This window comes from Pogona vitticeps, chromosome 1, assembly GCF_051106095.1.
Source record: "Pogona vitticeps strain Pit_001003342236 chromosome 1, PviZW2.1, whole genome shotgun sequence".
Lineage (NCBI taxonomy): Eukaryota > Metazoa > Chordata > Lepidosauria > Squamata > Agamidae > Pogona > Pogona vitticeps.
This window is the reverse complement of record NC_135783.1, coordinates 153646704-153666434: the sequence shown is the minus strand read 5'-3', so window position 1 is coordinate 153666434 and position 19731 is coordinate 153646704. Positions and strand designations below refer to the sequence as shown.

Sequence of the window (19731 nt, the reverse complement as noted above, 5' to 3'; positions counted from 1 at the left end):
ATATGATGTTATGTTTCTGAGATTTAATTAAGAAAGCATCATAAGTAGCTTTTTTTTTTTGCAACCATTACTGTTCTTGTAAAGAAAAAAAGACAAACCTTATAATATGTGCACAGCAATGCATGTGTTCTTTCTCTTGTTTAGGTGCATGTACTACTTTGGTGGAGCCTCAGAGTAATCAATATGTTGATAGATTTTTCATCTGATGTTTATTCCTGAGATAATTGTCTTGCAGCTCCCCTGTATTTCTGTCTCCCTTGTTCTCGGAAGGGAATGGGTGGCAGGGAAGGTATAGGGTGCACAAACTGTGAATACCCACTAGCCACAAACAAACAAACAAACAACAAGCCCTGCAACAATTTTCTGAGAGAAGGGTTGCATTTTCTGACAGAATTGCAAGGGTGCCAATATTTTTGGCCATGACTGTATATTAAAATTATGCTACTGCAACTTAACATCTATCACTGGTTGAGAAAATCCATCTAGCTGCCTCTGCTTCATTTAGGAATGTTAACTGAATATTTAGAAAAGCCCCACCTGTGTTCTTTTAAGTGCCATCTGAATAAATTTTGCTGCTTGTGGTGGAGACGAAATGTTGTTCCACCCATTGCTAGAGCCAGCAGCTTTTAAATGTCTCGCTGTACCATTCAAGCACTAATTCATGCTTTTATTTGTATGATCCACAGTCACAAGCACACACATGATGCATCCTTACACATGTTGCTTCATCCTGCTGTGTGACAGGACTGAGTGGTTAGTACTGTAGCTGCACACCTGCCAGGCGATTTTTGTAAAAAGTACATAAATGACATTGGTCTACATGGGTGGGGTAGAAATCAGTCAAACAAACAAACAAACAAACAAATTGGACCTAGTACACAATGCTGCTTCCAGATTGGGGTATTGGGAGGTTGGGGGAAGCATATTTTTGTCTTAAGGTGATATTTTCTATTTTTGCAGTGGCAATGCTTGAAATGTCCAAGAATTGTTCCTATGGTGCCTATTCCAGATGTTCATCCCATCGACCAGATGTTTGTGGTAGATGGGCTGTACATCTTGGCTATTGCTTTAGTGATGTTTAAGGCAGTCTGTCTCTAACCACAACAAAGCCCAGGTTTGCATAACTGCTTGCTCACATCCATCCTTTGATACCTCTCACTTCCTCTCCTCCCTTCTTCCTGCCCAGCTTCAGAATTTATAATCTTTAGTATAGTAGTCAGTCTTCTTCCTTGAATATATTATATTGCATAAATAATAAAGATGATTAAATCCTTCAGAAGTGGTTTCACACAGTTGAATAAAAGAAAAATTGAATATCTAAGCCATACTGTGCTACCCACAGAGTTTTTATCTAGGAAGATGGTTCTTCAGTGAATTGTACTTTAAAATATGCTTTTCATCAATAGAGGAAGAGTTCCAGAATTAAAGATTGTGAGTCTTTGTCCTAATTTTTTAGTTTTCAAAATGCAACCACAAAACCATTTAGTTCATTTATACTGCTGAGAATAGTTTTTTTTTCCCTTTCCAAAGGAAAAAGGAAAAAAAGGAGAGAGGGTACGATCAGACGGTTCTGTATCTCATGTTTTGGGCCACTTTGGGAACAGGCTAGTCCTTGTGTATTGATACAAGAATTATTCTGAATCTCAGACTGCACTTTGAAGCAAACCTTTTTTGTCCAGTACTGCTTTGATCACTGTCTAGTCACACCCTGAGTAAGGAGGTACTGTACATGTCTTTTAATTGACTTCATATACCAGTGGACAAAAACTTGTTGCTCAGTTAGGCAAACAATGTGACTTTTAGTGCCAGGTTGCCATAAATTAAAAAATCTCTGTAGGTCCTGACTGAGTGGCGTAATTCAACGTGCAACAGATAATGACTACAGGCATGTCTTAATTTATGACAATTTGCTGCTAAAAGCTACACCTTTTGGGTAATTGTGCAACAGGATTCTGGTCACTGTATACTACTGTGACTTAGACCACTGGTTCTTAACCTTGGGTTACTCAGGAGTTTTGGACTGCAACTCCCAGAAGCCTTCACCACCAACTGTGCTGGCTGGGGTTTCTGGGAGTTGCAGTTCAAAAACATCCGAGTAACAAAGGTTAAGAACCACTGACTTAGACGACTGACTGAGATGAAAAGTGCTTTTCAAAACAGTTGTTACAAACTAGTTTTGAAAATTCTGATCTTTGCTATCTAGGGACAAGGGATCAAACGTTTGTGTCTTAAATGAGATTTAACATTTATAATATTAGTGTATAAACTTTCTGCTCTTGTTTTGTCTCGCAAAACATTGCTATTGTGGCATAATCCTGCTTGACTTTCTCTCTCCAAACCTCCTGCATATGGCTTGCAGAAAAGAGGGCTGGATTTTCTTTTCTCTCCCCCCCCCCCCACATTCAATAGGACTTGCTTTCATGTTTGAAGAAAATTGGAAAGGCGTGTTTTTCAGTGTGGTGTATGAATGTGGATGCCCTCTGACACACCTGTTTCTAATTTCCTGACATGAAAGGAAAACCCATCAAAAGGAGCAGAAAACAATTTCTTTGACACACTGCTCTGAAACCTTGTGCTTCACAGAAGTTCTTTTGCTGTGCCATCTTGATTCCATTGATCGATGACTCCATGATGTAGGACATGAATAATAAGCAGTATTTTACTTTAACCTGTGCTGAGGTTTTTGGACGACTCTTGTTGTGGTTTTCTTTAAAGAAGACTCTGGTGTAGCTGCTGGGCTTTGTGACAAGCTCAAATGAAAAGTGATGCATATAGTAATAGAAGGTCATGTAAACTGATAAAAAGAGTTGCACTGATAACACATGAAGTTTGCATTTTTTAAAAAAATGTTCTGTTGTAAAATGTTGCCAGAAGAGTTCTGGACAGGAGTAGCCTGGCTACAGTGGTCGGTGCTGAGAGATAGGAAACTTAGAAAAGGAGTAACAGTTGGCTTAGCTGTTAGTGAACATGTTAGCTGTTTCTGGAAGAAGTTAAAATTAGCTATTACTGTAATTGTTTTTCTGCTAAAGGCTCATCCATACTCTAGTGCTATCCCCAGTTATTCTGAGTCATTTTGGTATTTCTACTGACCTATTTCTGAATAGACCACCCTGATACTAAATTTCTCCAGCCATGGGGAGGGTAATTGTTGCTGCATATCCCGTGAGGCATGGGATCCTCCCAGTATGGCTATTCACATGCATCCACAAATGGCAGCTATACTGGTCTATTTCATAGTCTCATTCCCAGTGCAGATGGCTGTCCCATGTTGCCTGCCTTCTTCACCTTCTCCCTGCCCACATCATGTCCTCCTCTGTTCCCCACTCTCCAACCTTCTGTGTTCTGCTCTGATGCTTTCTTGTGATAATGTTTTGAAATGTTTAGCTTTCAGCTTGGTGCTATTGTGCAAAAGTGATGGTATTTAAAAACAAAACAAACCCAGAATGCAGGAACAGGTCATATGTTCTCTGACCTCTACCCACCTGCTCCACTCTTTCCTCTGTTCTACCTTCGCACCTGTGATATAACATTAAAAAATAAAAACAAAAAAGCAAAACATAGCATCAGTTAGTATTTTCTCCACTCCTTCCTCCCATTCCTTCTTTTATTCAACAACAGTTTTTCGCTTTTGTGCTATGATTCAAAAGTGGTAAAAGAGTTTTGAAAGCAGACTTCAGTAACAGCTAATATCCCAAGGAAATGAAACAGGAGTGGCAATAAGGCATCAAGGGGATAGAGGCTGACCAGCAGAAAAATGATCCTAAGGAAATGTCATCAAATGGCACACATCCAGAAGGAGCTGAGATCAGCATGCATCAGTGCAATGCTGGGGTCCACACCAGCAAGTCCTACACTAGAGCAAATGAGAGTAAATCAAAACAAAAATACAGCACCACATGAGGGTGGTCTTAAAAATTTGGAAAGTGATGTTTTTGTCCCACTTGTGCTATGTTTATAAAAGTTTCAGCTTTGTTTCATGAGGACATTGGGATGCTATCTATTTAACATATTTTTACCCCACCTTTCTCTCCTTAAAAGGACCCAAGGTAGCTTATAGCAATTAAAAGAGAATATTTAGAAGTCAAACACAGTGAGTATATAAATATTTTTTAAAAATTAAACAGGTATTATATTTTAAATGGTCAATAAAATCAGTACTAAAAATACATTTAAAACAACAATGCAATATTCATGTCATGCATTAAAGGAAATTTGAATAAATAGTGCTGATGAACCTTAAATGACCTGTCTCTGCTTCCTGATAGTTTTAGTGTGAAGTGATCCCTTGAATGTAATGAAGTTTTAGCTTGTAGAGAATTTAGTACTAGAATTCTGTTTTTTTTAGTTGTGCAGAGACATAGTGTGTTATGTGCTGTCAGGATGGAACTAATAGGACTTTCAAAGTAAGTGAGATATTTAAGGAGTAGTTTTACCAGTTCCTTCCCCTAATGAGTTTCCATGGCTGTGTGGGTATTCAAACTCAGGTCTTCTGAGTCGATCAGTCTATCTACTATACCCCAACCCCCAGTCCTCAGCCCGGTGCCAGACCATGGCCATGGCAGGACTGGGCTGTGGAGACAGATCTCCCACTCTCCGCCTGCCCCTACCCACCCACACAGCCCACCACCCGCATGCACGGGTGCCCCTCCACGAGCACGCCCCGCCGATCCGTGCATGCGGATGAGCACGCCCCTCCCCTCCACAAGCACGCCCCTCTCTGTGCATCTGCACAAATGCATCCTGCCCCTCTGCAAGCATGCCCCTCCCCTCCGTGAGCACCCTCCACGAGCACCTCCTGTGAGCACAGGGGGTGCCCTGCCCCCCCCAACCAGTCCACAGTTCAGAAAAGGTTGGGGACCACTGTACCATACTACACTGGATATCACATTGAGTCATGTTATACCAATACTGAAATAAGCATAATGACTCTTTGCTTCTCAATCCAATTTAGATTGCTCCTTGTCACTTTAATACCCTAAGTGGCATAAGATGAGCCCTTTTGGATCAGAATAAAGACCTATCCTGTGTGATCCAATCTGATCTAACATTCTGTTCACTTGAGGGTCTACCCCCATAGCAGGCCATGAATACGATAGTATCAGCTCCCTTGTGTACCCTGTCAGGTTAGTGATTCTAATGCCTGATCATTGCCCCAAGAATTATCCAGACTTAGAGACAACTAGGGGGGAAAAATCAGAATCTTATGCTCATCACAACTGGCATTTATTCCAGTAAAGGATTAATCTTAGAATGAATAATCTCAGACAATCATGTAAAAATTCATGTGAATATCAAAGTATAAGTGCAAAAGCTTACAATTATAAATTCAGAAACTGCATCTCTGTAACATCTCATTTAAAAGTAAAAAGCAGTATAACTAAAATCCTTGAAATCCTTCTTGCATTAAAAAAATCAGAGTTCTTAAAATTTGAATATATAAAGTGAAAACCATTTCTTAGCCCTTGAACATGTAAAGAACACACACAAAGAAGTAATTGTAAAAGAGATCACCCAGCCAAGCAAGGTAAAAATGTATGTAAAATCCCTTGTTAATATTCTGGTGCTGCTTCTAGCAATGTTCACCTGGCACCACTTTCACTCTGTCTTGAAAGGAGTATCTCGCCAATTGTTCTCAACTGTTTTTTTATATCCTTAAGAATTACAAACATAGCTAATGTGGTCACCCAGGTGTTCTAGCAGTAGGAAATTGCTGTGTGTTCTATCCTTATACAAGTCTTTGTTCACTTTGATCCTGGCTACTTTCCTAGGTTAGGAACACTTTCGATTCCAGAATGTTACATTTTGACTAAATGTTGACATTTATGGGTCTAGTATCCATCTTTTTTGTTACTTAACAAAAACATAATGAAGAAAATCCTAGAGTTCATGAATTTATACATTCTCAAAAGGTGGTCTCATTCTAAATGCCATTGTCATTTAAACCACACATTAAATCACTTTGTTTACCTTACATGCAAAAACTGTCACACAACGAAGGAAATACTTCAAAGTGGTATTATCAGTAACTGTGTTCTCAGACTTGGCTGAGAAATGACAGATTGTTTTGACAACAACTCTTACTTACTGTAAAGCAATTGCTCCAAGAACCAATTTTTCAACCATACTTTTAATATACCTTCAAAGCACTTTTTCCTGCTTTCCCTATTATCATTCTAGCACCCCATAAACTCAGATTTCCAAATGTTGATTGTCCTAGCAACTAGTCGTGAAAGACACTGCCTCTGATATTAGAGGTAGTGTGTGGACATTTTGAGTAGTAATCTCATTCTCCGTTAATTTGAGACCCAAATACTGCAAAGAGCGCCCTTTCCCTATTTGCTTACCTGAGCATTAACATTTTAGATGAGGCCCTTCTTAACGATCATCTGTAGGACAAGTAAGGTATAAGCATATTCAGTTTTCGAAAAACCTCCTGGTTTATGAATGTGTGATATTCATGATTCAGAAAGCCAGGAAATGTCATGATATTGCTGCACAATATCATGCCTATGCTGCCAACAAGAAAAAGGGTGCCAAGCCTGTTAAATAGTAAATGGCATGTTGACAACACCAATGGCAGCAGTCAAGATGGTCTACAGCTGTGGTTCCCAACCATGCGTAACCCAGGTCAAGAACACCTGCCGTTCCCAGGCTACAGTTCCCAGAAGCCTTCACCATTGACTGTGCTAGCTGGGGTTTCTGGGAGTTGCAGTCCAAGAACATCTGAGTTACGCAAGGTTGGGAACCACTGGTTTACAGGATACCCACCTGTGCTCACTACCATTCACAAAGTGACACCATGCAAGGGAAAATCCCAGAAGTGGATTCCTTTTTAAAATCAATTAAGCACTTCTCATCCAAACACAAAGCAATTGTCATGGTTGTTTTTCAACAAGTGTAAATGGGAGTGAGCACAAAAGGTTGTCTTGTACACCATACTTATTCTCTATTATTTTAAATATTTTTAAATATTTCTACAACCAGAAACAATTTTTAAGCCTGTTTGACCAGGAAGGAGTTAAAATGTACTCTTCCGGAGAGACATTTAATTGGGTTCAGACTGATAGGATCAAAGATTTAGATCTCCATTCCTGGCTCACAAGCTGTTTCTAACTTTGAAACATTCACACTAGTAAGGCATTTAATTTAAAAAAATCACAGTTTTCCCATTTTGAAATGCCTTTTTAAGGATCAGTATTTCACCCACTGCAGCTTGGATTCCTTCCAAATGAAAAAAGCATCTGAGACCAACATAGGCAAGATAGTTCTTTTGAATTCATTTGATTGGTTTTAAATCCGCAGATAAAAAAGTATGCTTGTTTCTGAATGGGGGAGGGGAACAGTTTTGCTCTTAAAAATCATAACTAAAAAACCTCTTTGCCCACTTTCCCACCAAATTTGGCACAGAACAAGAGCAGACTTGTTTGTTACGTTTGTGCCAAATTTGGTGTTGATCCAAAGTCCAGTTTCAAAGTTATATATTTTTGTTTGGTGTACCCCCATTTTTAGAATTGTTTTGTAGAATGTTGATTTGCTATTGCTGCTCTTCCATGCAGCAATACCAAGGAGAAGAAGGTTTTTTCTGTGATGGCAGCATAACTCTGGAATGTTGTGCTTCAGGAGATTTGACTGCTGCCAAGATTATAAACTTTTCACCACTGGACTAGAATATTTTTCTTTAGTCAGGTATTTTAACTGACTGTATTGCTTTTGCTTGTGGTATTGTTTTACTGTCTCCTGACTCTCAGTTTTTATAGGTGGTATGGAGGTTATTTTTACTGCTTTATGTTATGAACAATGGGTGTATAGTAACTATAGTTGGACAAGGCAGTTAAGAACATTTAAAGAACAAAACAAATAGAAAACCTTCCATGCTAAAATTGTGTGAGGTTTTCAGAACGTGAGCTCTTGCGTGGTTTTCATTTTTCACAAGCTGTATAGAAACAACTTGAAGTCCAGAGATCTCTTAATCCCTTCAATTTGATTCTATCTCTTAGTTATTTTAGCTTACATTAGCCAAGTGGATAGTTCATCTCCTGCGGTGGTGGTTGTTTTTAAAAGAGCACATGTAACTTCACACACAAATTTAATTCTGTTTGTGCTGAATCTCCGGTCTTGAGTCAGTTCATGAGAAGGCCATTTGACATAATAGCTCCAGATCTATGACTCCTCTCTCTCCAGACTTCTAAGCAATCCCGACTGCTTTAACTTCAAGCAGAGGAGTTAGTTGTGCGCTCTGTGCTGATTCTCTGTATGAATAATGATAAGGTCTTTCATTGTCTGGATATTATCTTTCTTCCCCAAATCATTTCCAGCTTTACTGTTAATCAGGACATGATGCTTCTCACTTTTCTTCTCCTCTCCGTTGGAAGGAGAATGAACTCAAATGCAACAGTAGTTTTGTGGGTCCTTTCTAATTTATTTCTGTGTTACCAAAGACTTCATAAGAATTGAAGTCTAACTGAAGCAAAAGCAAAAGTGTCTACTGTATTAGGTTATGTACAGCTGTATTGGCCTACCTGTCCCGACTGACAGTCTTTTTCCACATGCAAGCAAGTTACTGAGTCAGATCTATGGCATTTACAAACTCCCTCTTGGAAATATGAGCAAGAGGTAATGCATCTTTTTGTGAAATGATTTTCTGCAGAAGGAGGGAATTTGGAATTGGTTTCAATTCTGGTTGTACAAGAGCACTCTGGGATCCAAACCAGACTGCTGGTACATTAAAGGTCTATTGTTTGTACAGTAGGACTGTGGGAGCCACAGGGGATTGATTCCAAGCCTCTCCGTGGATGCACAAAAAGAGAGAGAGAGAGAGAGAGAGAGAGAGAGAGAGAGAGAGAGAGAGAATAGCAAAACCTATACAGTATATTGGATTGTCTCTGGCTATCTCTAGTGGCCAATTGTGGTAATTATATATTTATTACATACATTGTGGAAATACATATTTCTGGATTTTTTATTTAAGATTTTTAATATTTTCAGACTGTAGATAAAGAGATACCAAACCTGAAGATGTGGGGGTCCTACTTTACATCTCTGTATGCCATGGTCTACTTAGCTGTATCATAAACTGTTCCTATAGTCCACAATTGTTGTACAATAATGCATGTGCAAGTCCTTATGGTGCTATCAGACTCCTTGTTTGTGGGGCAGAAATTGGTACCTGTTTATTACCTTTATCTCCATGGTTTCAGAAGTAAAGTATTTTATTGATGATTGTTAAACACCAACAACCTGTAGTTTTTAGAAGTAGTAATTCAAGTAAGAAACATGCTTGCATCTGTCATAGATCAATTATCTCTAGCACTGTTGTAGCAAACCATGACAGTTAAATGACTAGCTTTAATTCCTATGAATGCTTTTTTTTTTGGTTATTCTAAATGAAGGAAAAGTCATGAAAGGGGCTTGTTCATTTGGTATCAGATTCTATTGCTAGGTTCTGCAATAGAGCCTCTGAAATCCAATACTTTTGGTTTTCTGTGAGGATCCTGATATATATTCTGGCAGCAGATCTTTTGATTTGGTGATTATGCTGACAGTCTCATGGCTGCAGCCTCAGAGCACTCACCGGTTTTCATTTACTGAATATAAATAAAACATGGCCAAAATAAAACTGTAATTTGGGACATGAACCTGTCACTGTTGAATAGGTTGGCAAGTGAAATCAGAGAGCCACAGTAACCTTTGCCAAGCAGAGTAGTGAGCAGAGTGCATAAGCTAAAATAGTACAGAATTCATTGTGAATCTCAAATTAAATAATTGCTTTCTATATCAACTTTCCAGCTCTTTAAGGGATTTTAAATGTAATGTGTTTTAACATGTCTCCAGATATTATTTGCTCTCAGGTTGCTCTTAAGGGATAATTCATGTCATTGAAGTGTACCTTAAAACAAATAACTGATTCTACTTGTACTCACAGGATATCTGAATGTTGCAGTATTATTGAGGCCTTAAAATTAGATACTTAAGGTCCACATGCTGATTTTGGGTGGGGAATGTGTGTGTGGACTGGTACTGTTACCAGCCCTAGCTCCTGGTCAGTGTAGGCAATGATGAGGGCGAAGCTCGTATTAAAGTACCGTATTTTTCGCTCCATAAGACGCTCCGGAACTTAAGACGCACCTAATTTTTAGAGGAGGGAAACTGGAAAAAAATATTCTGAACCAAATATTGTAATAAAATATTTAATAAACTATAACAGAATAACATTTGAACCATGTAAAGTGAACAGCATTCAACAGTGGCATTAAGAACCATTACCACTGTCATTAATAAATGGAGAGACTTAAAACTTTGTGCACTCTAGTTTTCTGGAAACCCCAAGAACTCACCATCACTAGAGTCAGAATTTAGGAAGCTCATTTGCTCACAATCACTGACATCACTTTCTTTTCTGTGATATCGTCCTCAGTTCCATCTAAGGCATTGCTAATGCCACATTTTTTGAATGACTGTACAACAATCTCCTCCTTCACTGAGTCCCAAGATGTTTTCACCCATTCACAAACTTGAGTGATGGTGGGCCTCTTCATTCGTCCAGTAGGTGTCAGATCATGATTACCAGCAGTCATCCATTTGTTCCACTCTTCTCTCATTAAGACCTTAAATGGCTTGTTGATGGAAACATCAAGAGGTTGCAACTGGCTGGTAAGACCTCCGGGAATTACAGCTAGATGAGTCTTCACTTCTTTGAAACATTTTTTTATTGGTTCGCTAATATGTGCTCTAAAATGGTCAAGCACTAATAAGGCAGGTTTTTTCAGAAGTCCTCCAGGACTTTTGGACCAGACCTTTTCAATCCATATTCTCATTCCATTTTCATCCATCCATCCTTTCTCATGTACATGTACAACAACTCCTCGCGGAATCACTTCTTTTGGAAATGTTTTCCTTTTGAAAATCAACATGGGTGGCAATTTGGTGCCATCGGCACAGCAGGATAACACAGTTGTGTAATGGGTCTTCTCATGCCCTGAAGTTTTCACACTGATGGTTTTGGCACCCTTCAGATCTACAGTCCTATTAGATGGCACATCAAAGGTTAGCGGGACTTCATCCATATTCCCAATCTGGCCAATTTCAAAGCCATTTTTCTTCCTAGCATCAATAACAAATTTATGAAAGGATAGAATTTTAGATTCATATTCTTCTGGCATTTTTTGTGCAATTCTAGTTTTGGTCCGCATAGTAAGACCACATCGCCTCATAAATCTGTAGCACCATGATGGTGATCCTGTAAAATCCTGAATGCCTTTCTCTATAGAAATGCGTTTTGCTTCAAATATGATCATTTTTGTCGAGACAGAGAAGCCATTATTCCGCTGATGTATGATCCATTCTTTCATGTCCACCTCCAACTCTGGCCACTTTGCAGCATGTCCACGGAAAGTGTGCTTACTTTTATCAGCTTTTTGTAGCTGATCTTCTTGTTTCCTCCACTCTCTAATCATTTTTTCAGATGGCGGAGGCCCAAAATGTCTCTCTGCTGCTCTGTTTCCATGTTCTTTAGCATATTTTACTACCTCTAGTTTAAAAGGAATTTTATATGCTAGCCTTTTCTGCCTTATCATCCTTGCACTGGTAGAATGAGTTCCCGTAATCTGCAAGAAAAAATGTGCCACTTATTCATCACCACATCCACTGCCTGATTCCTTTTGCAAATATAACCTCAAAGCAGCACAGAATCATAGAATAATGGAATTGGAAGGGGCCTCTAAAGCCATCAATTCCAATCCCTGGTTCAATGCAGGAATCCAAATCAGAGCAGATCTGATAGATGGTTGTCCAATTTTAGAGACTCCAATAGGATAAAATACAGTAGCTGGGAATCACAATGAAAAGATAAAATCTACCAGCAATATTGTGGTGGTGCATTGAACCTTCTGGCAGCCCAAAAAGGCAGACACTTATTGACAGAATAACCTGATGGTTCTTGCAGTCACCATGACTAGCACTAATGGGTCTTCGTAAAGCTACTGGATTTAAGTAACCATTTGAGATCAAACAGCCTTACCCTCCTACATTTTGGGAAAATAGGTATTTCTTGCCTAGTTGGCAGTGAACTCAAAGGGAATATGGATGCATGAGGGGGTCAGGCAATATCACTGCCCTTGGTAATGGAAATGGTGGGACATTTCAACTCATGATCCCTGTTTAATAATTTATTTATTTATTTATTTATTTATTTAATTTATATGCCGCCCACACTACCCAAAGGTCTCTGGGCGGCTTACAGCATTTAAAATACAATAAAAAACATGTACAATTAAAATACAATTAAAATATATATAAAATTGCCATCAGACCCACAGTTAATATTATTTCAGTTAAAAGCCTTCTGGAACAGGAAGGTTTTGACCTGGCGCCGAAATGTCATCAGTGTCGGCGCCAGACGAATCTCAGTCGGGAGGGCATTCCATAGTCTGGGGGCAGCTGCCGAGAAGGCCCTTTGTCTACAAGCCATCCCTCTTACCTCCTTGAGGGATGGCTCTTTCAAAAGGGCCCCCTGGCTAGATCTTAACTGCCGGGTAGGCTCATATGGAAGGAGGCGGTCCTTCAGGTATCCAGGGCCCAAGCCGTTTAGGGCTTTATATGTCAAAACAAGCACTTTGAATTGGGCCCGGGCAGCAACTGGTAGCCAATGTAACTTGTACAGAATCGGCTTGATATGGTCCCTGGCGGCCACACCACTCACCAGCCGCGCCGCTCGATTCTGAACCAGTTGCAGTCGCCGGACCGTCTTCAAAGGCAGCCCCACGTAAAGCGCATTGCAGTAATCTATACGGGATGTTACCAGTGCATGTGTAACTGTCATGAGACTCCGCTCGTCCAGGTAGGGCCGTAGCTGGTATAGTTTCCGCAGCTGGAGGAAGGCGCCCCTGGCCACCGAGTCCACCTGGGCTTCCAGTGTTAGACTGGGGTCCAGGAGCACCCCCAAGCTGCGGACCCTGTCCCTTAGGGGGAGTGTAACCCCATTCAGGGCAGGGAGATGGCCCTCCAGCCTGTCTGGCGAAGCACCCACTAACAGCACTTCCGTCTTGTCTGGATTGAGTTTCAATTTATTGACCCTCATCCAGTCCATTATCAGGTCCAGACACGAGTTCAGCACAGAAACCGCCTCACCTGGATTGGTGGAAAACGAGAGGTAGAGCTGAGTGTCGTCAGCATATTGCTGACTCCTCAGCCCAAACCTCCTGATGACCTCTCCCAGCGGTTTCATGTAGATGTTAAACAGCATGGGGGACAGTATCGAGCCCTGAGGAACCCCATGACATGAATGCCATGGGGCAGAGCAACTGTCCCCCAGCACCACCTTCTGGACACGGTCAGCCAGGAAGGAGCGGAACCACCGTAAAACAGTGCCCCCAACTCCCAACCCAGCCAGCCTATCCAGAAGGACACCATGGTCGATGGTGTCGAAAGCCGCTGAGAGGTCCAGGAGTATCAACAGGGTCACACTCCCCCTGTCTCTCTCCCGGCAAAGGTCATCATACAGGGCGACCAAGGCAGTCTCTGTACCAAAACCCGGCCTGAAACCCGATTGAAATGGATCCAGAAAATCCGTTTCATCCAGCAGCGCCTGGAGTTGCCCAGCCACAACCCGCTCCAACACTTTGCCCAAATAAGGGAGGTTCGCTACTGGTCGGTAGTTAGCCACCAGCCTTGGGTCCAGGTTTGGCTTTTTAAGGAGTGGTCGAATTACTGCCTCTTTCAAGGTGGTAGGGACCACTCCCTCTCTCAAAGAGGCGTTCACGGCCTCCTGGACCCAGGTGCGAACCCCCCTGGCTGATCTTCTAATTAGCCAGGATGGGCAAGGGTCGAGCGGAGTTGTGGTAGAACGGACAGATCCAAGCACCCTGTCCACATCCTCAGGTCTCAACAATTGAAACTCATCCATTAATACCTGACCAAAGCACGGTGCGCTGGACACATCCTCTGATTCTGCAGTAACTGTGGAGTCCAACCCACTGCGAATCTGAGCGATTTTTTCCTCAAAATGGATGGCAAACTCATCACAGCGAGCTGATGAGCAGTCCAGGACCTCCACCGGATTTCCCGGTTGAAGAAGATCCTGGACCACCCGAAACAGCTCGGCTGGGCGACATTCTGAGGAAGCAATACGGCTGGAGAAATATTGCCGTTTCGCCAGCCGTATTGCCACGAAATAGGCCCGATAATGGGCTCTAAGTCGTGTTCGGTCGGACTCCCAGCGGGATTTCCTCCACCTGCGCTCCAGCCGTCTCCCCTCTCGCTTCATCGCCCGCAGTTCAGAAGTATACCAAGGGGCTGTCTGGGCTCGGCGAGCAGGGAGAGGGCGCTTAGGCGCAATCGTGTCAACGGCCCGGGTCATCTCCTTATTCCATAGGGTGACCTGAGCTTCGACAGGAGCGCCGACCATATCAGACGGATAATCCCCCAGAGCATTCAGGAATCCATCTGGATCCATTAGTCTCCGAGGGCGGATCATCTTAATAGATCCCCCACCCTTGCAGAGGGAAGAAGAAGCTAATAGACTAAACTTGACCAGGAAGTGGTCTGACCATGACAATGGGGTCACAACCAACCCCTCCACATCCAAACCACCATCTTCCAGTCCCGTTGAGAAAACCAGGTCCAAGGTATGGCCCTTCTCATGCGTTGGGCTGATGACACATTGAGACAGCCCCATGGTTGTCATGGTGGCCATGAAGTCCTGAGCTGCCCCAGTCAAGGGAGCCCCGGCGTGAATGTTGAGGTCCCCCAGCACCAACAGCCTGGGAGTCCTCAACACCAGGTCCGAGACTACCTCCGTCAGCTCAGGCAGGGAGACTGTTGGTACGCAGCAGGGTGGGCGGTACACCAACAGAATCCCTAACCTGTCTCGCGAGCCCAACACACAATACAGGCCCTCAAGACCTCCTCTCAAAGGGATAGGAAGCCTGGTCAAGGAGATAGAACTCCTATAGACTATAGCAACTCCCCCTCCCCGACCCTCCGAGCGACCTTGGTGCTGGACCGAGTACCCAGGTGGACACAGCTGGGAGAGGGAAACACCACCCTCCTCTCCCACCCAGGTCTCAGTAATGCACGCCAGGTCAGCCCCCTCATCCAGAATTACATCATGGATGAGGGCAGTTTTATTTTGTACTGACCTGGCGTTCATCAACAGCACCGTGTGGCTCGAGGGTTTGCTGATATGGTCACCTGATACCATCTGGTTGGGAGTAGGACTAGAAGAGAGGATAGATGTAAGATATCTAACTTCTCTTCTCCTACGCGGGCATGTTCTACCCCCACCGCCATTCCTTCCCCTACCCAGCACCACCTCAATGGCTGCCCCCTCCAACGCCCTCCCCCCTTCCTGTTCCATTAGATCCGCTGTGGGTCTCTTCTTAATTGATGGCAATTAAAAACAATTTAAAAAACATTTAAAACATATATAAAATAAAGCATTTCTAAAGCCCCTTCTCTCCCCCCCACCAAGTCATGTGGCTCATGTTGAGAGGGGATGAGGCAGCCTGGAGCAGCAGGACCTGGTCCTGCAGACACAGAGGGGGCCGAGCAGCTCTTCTGGAAAAGAGGGCTGGCGTCCAGCAGGGGCCCAACCACAGTCCACTGCCTCTCACCCAGTGGCTGTGGCTGGCCGATGGTCCCTGGCTTCCTCCTCACGCAGGCACGCTGGTCTGGTCAGGTCCCAAAAGCAGCTCTGGCTAAGAGCTCTCTCTCTCCCTCGGCCAGGTGGCTGGTGTTCAATGGGAATGAGGCAGCCGGAGCAGCAGGACCTGGTCCTGCAGACACAGAGGGGGCCGAGCAGCTCTTCTGGAAAAGAGGGCTGGCGTCCAGCAGGGGCCCAACCACAGTCCACTGCCTCTCACCCAGTGGCTGTGGCCGGCCGATGGTCCCTGGCTTCCTCCTCACGCAGGCACGCTGGTCTGGTCAGGTCCCAAAAGCAGCTCTGGCTAAGAGCTCTCTCTCTCCCTCGGCCAGGTGGCTGGTGTTCAAAGGGGATGAGGCAGCCGGAGCAGCAGGACCTGGTCCTGCAGACACAGAGGGGGCCGAGCAGCTCTTCTGGAAAAGAGGGCTGGCGTCCAGCAGGGGCCCAACCACAGTCCACTGCCTCTCACCCAGTGGCTGTGGCTGGCCGATGGTCCCTGGCTTCCTCCTCACGCAGGCACGCTGGTAATCCTTTATTACCACCTCTCCCCAGAATCCCTTGGGCCCCAAGACCTTTGGGATCAGGAGTTTGCACACAGCTGGCTAAGAGGTGCCAACATGATGGAGATGGCAGTGGCTGGGAGACACAGCTGGATCTTGCTACTGTCTACTTTCTTCCTCGGTCTGAATGTGGCATCACAGCAAAAGTGGGGTGGCAACAAGCAGCAGGGATGGCAGTGGGGCTTCTCTTTCTGACATCCAGTGGCAAGAGGACTTGCACCAAGGCTGGCCGAACAATGATTAAGAAAAACCAATAAAAACAGAGGGAGCAACACAATGCAGCTTTAGTTAACACAAAAAGACTACTAAAATTTTTTTGCAATTGTGTGTGTGTACGTGTGAAATCTCCTTGGGTTCTTAAACCAATTTTCAAGATTTCAAAGCTTTACTTGAACATATTCAGATCTGTGATTCAGATCTGCCCTCTGCAATTCAAATTGCCTTGTTTCTGATGAGTCCATAAAAACTGGACTCAGCTAATGTGGCAAGCTGATACACCAAATAAAACCTGTAGCCCCGGTGGTAATATATTAAGGAAAGGAGTGTTCGGTCCCTTTTTGGTTTCCCTTTTGAACTTTATTCTGCATGTGCTCAGTGCCTTTTTAATCATTCTGTGCTTCAGAATGAAATTTGGCTAACAATACACATTAGCCTCCCCCCCCCCCCGTCCCTTAATGTTTTAAATATCTGCAGAATTACTTCTATTTAGGCCTAATTTATGATGAAGTGATGCAGCTTCCTGCAAAGCTCTGAACTACAGAGAGCTATTCTAGCAGGCTCTCAGTAGTAACTTTATCTTCCCCTCAGGCCTATTTAACTTGCCAATTTTAGAAGCTTTTGTTTCTGTCCTCTCTCTCTCTCTCTCTCTCTCTTTCTCTTTCTCTCTCTCTCTCTGCTTCTCAAAATGTCTGGCTAGTCACATGGTCTAACTTCTCTGCAGAAGGTGAAGGGAAAGAGACTCCTCCTTCCTGCTTTGCTTCTCCAATAGAGAAGCCTACTGGGTGATGCAAGCAGGCAGATATGCTAATATCTGTGCACTGGAGGATTGTGGGAGGAACATCTAGCCCCTGATGGGGGTCCTGTGGGGCACCCCAAAACACTGAGTAGCTCTCCTGGCCTCTTTCAGGACTGGGGCTGTGCAGCCCTGTTCTGATCAGGAGGTACAGCCGGCGGTCACCATGCCTTTGGGGGATAGTGCACACAAAGGGCCAGGAGGCTTAGGGGCCATTCAAACTCAGACCTAGCAGGGGAGATACCATTGTTGTAAAAGTGGTTTTCCCAGGGTAAGGCTCATCTATTGCACTTCAGATGAGCTGACCCCTGTGATTTCCCAAATGTGGGAAAATCAACTGCTTAAGCTGGGGACTGTGTTTTTGGTTTTTTTAGAATCACTCTTTCCCCTTTGGTCTTTGGCTATTTGCATTGCTTGCTGCCATAGGCCTGTTTGCCTTGCTGGTTTTCTAGGTGGGCTGCAGGAAGCAGATCCTGGAAAGCTAGCAGTGCAGAATGCCGAGGTTTGAACAGCAAGCAGTCTCTGCTGCCAGTTCAGAGGCCTCTTGGCAGGGCAGTGGGAGGCTTTTGGGTGGTGGTGGCTGAACCCTGGGTTATTGTATTCACTCCATAAGATGCATGTACTTTCCCTCCCACCTTTTTGGAGAGAAAAAGTGCGTCTTATGGAGCGAAAAATACGGTATAACACTTTAAGATACCAACATCTTTTTCTCTCTCTATTTATTTTGTTTGTTTGTTTCTGTTTTTTTGCCTGAAAAAGAGCCATGGATTCCCCATTTCCTGCAATGTGCTGTGGCATTTCACAAAGTGCCTTGGCAGTGCAATTTAAATGACTGACTTGTGGTAATTTCCTGGTTTTTATGGACATATTGCTTGAAGATTCACCACAATGTACTTATATTCGGAGATTGGTTAACTCATCATTATTTGAATGGGTTGTAATAAATGGAATTAATTTGGAGCTGTGGATTAGTAAATTTAGGAGGACTCAAGCAACACTGGTGTTTTTAGCTTGATATGCTGTGATACAAAATCATTCTAATGCAAGCTTTTTTATTTGCTTGTTTGTTTCTTGCCAAATAAAAACATTTCTGTAAAATCCTGCTTTACTAACATATTGTAAATAGCGTGTTGAGTTCTGCAACCATTTCAAACTATATATGGGGGTCCCATATCAAAACTTTTAAAGAAGTTACTACCATATTAAAAAAACAAGTGTCAGGAAAATCTAAGCAAGAACCCTAGTTTGTGTGTCAAGGGACTTTTAAAAATAATTTCCCCCACAGCCTGTGTGGTCCTGCTCAGACACAGTGCCATCAGTGAGAATCAGCTAGTATTCAATTTTTGTGAAGTATAATACAAGCTGTCATGTATGCTTCACTTCTGTAAACCAGAAAACAAATAATTTGGAAGGGACTAACCCACAGCATACGTTTCTGTACCTTCCAGTTTTTAATGATCGGCCTTATGTTTATGGGTAGAACATAAAAAAATTAAAAGGGACTATAACTAACATAAACATTTTCTCACCCATCAATCAGCTGCTGGCAAAGGGCGTGTCTTTGATACCCATCTGTAGTCTTCCTAAGGCTTCCAGGAAACTTGGAAGTGAAAGCACAGAATGTGTCTCAGCTTGCAAACTCATACTTCTGAATTTATGAAGTTTACAGCTAGTTAAATTTCTGGGACAGAAGTGTTTCCATAGTCACCTAAGCTTTAGTGTGTCAGAGTCAGGGACACACACCTGAAGTAATCTTTTAGCGCTCTGAAAAGCTGAATGGGGAGCTCTTTGAAATAGGAAGAGCAACATTGACAGGGCAAGTGGCCAAATTTTCACTTATAGCAACTGCCACAGGCTATAGGAATCCTGGAAATGGTCCAAAATGGTGTATGGGGAGAAACTGCCTCCTCAAAAGTGACCACTTGTAGTTTGGTTTTGGGGAGGCTTCGTAGGGGACTGTGACTCCCCCTGTGCAAAAATTGTCACTTTAGGAATCTTCTGGGAGTCAGAGTTCCCATTTTTATATATCCATATATCCTGTTTTTAATGTAAATCCCAATGTATACCTGACCAATCATTGCAATATGCTAGGAATATCTTCCTCCATGTTCCACTAGTAGGAATGGTACTCTATGTGAAGATGTAGGAGAAGGAGTTTCATGGCTGAGGGATGCTTTCTCTTGGAAGCTTTATTGTTGTCAACGTTGATTTCGTATTGTGCCAGGTTAAAACATGACGGTTCACCAGAGTCTTTTGGGTTTAGGAATACTGTATAAACTATTTTATATTTTTATTGAGATTTCATGGTGTAGGGTGGGATGTAACTATTCTCATTAAACAAACTATTATATTCTGCCTGTTCCTTTCAGGAGAGCATCCTGGTCTTCAAAAATGTGCGTGGAGGGGTTGCATGGGACCCATGGGACACAGTTTCCCACCTTTGCTTTAAAAAGAGAACGGTTTCCAAGAATAAATATTGGCTAGCTGCCATCGTATTCACCACATATTAATAATCAGGAAGG

General features: G+C 42.9%; 1 protein-coding gene and 1 non-coding gene across 8 annotated transcripts in view; both read left to right on the top strand.

Annotated features, from left to right (window-relative positions):
• TASP1 (taspase 1) overlaps positions 1 to 19731 on the top strand; it is a 98117-nt gene that overhangs the window by 42017 nt on the left and 36369 nt on the right. The window lies entirely within an intron of this gene.
• LOC144586185 (U1 spliceosomal RNA) lies at positions 17430 to 17600 on the top strand. The gene has a single exon (XR_013540931.1). It is a non-coding gene; the product is annotated as a U1 spliceosomal RNA (small nuclear RNA).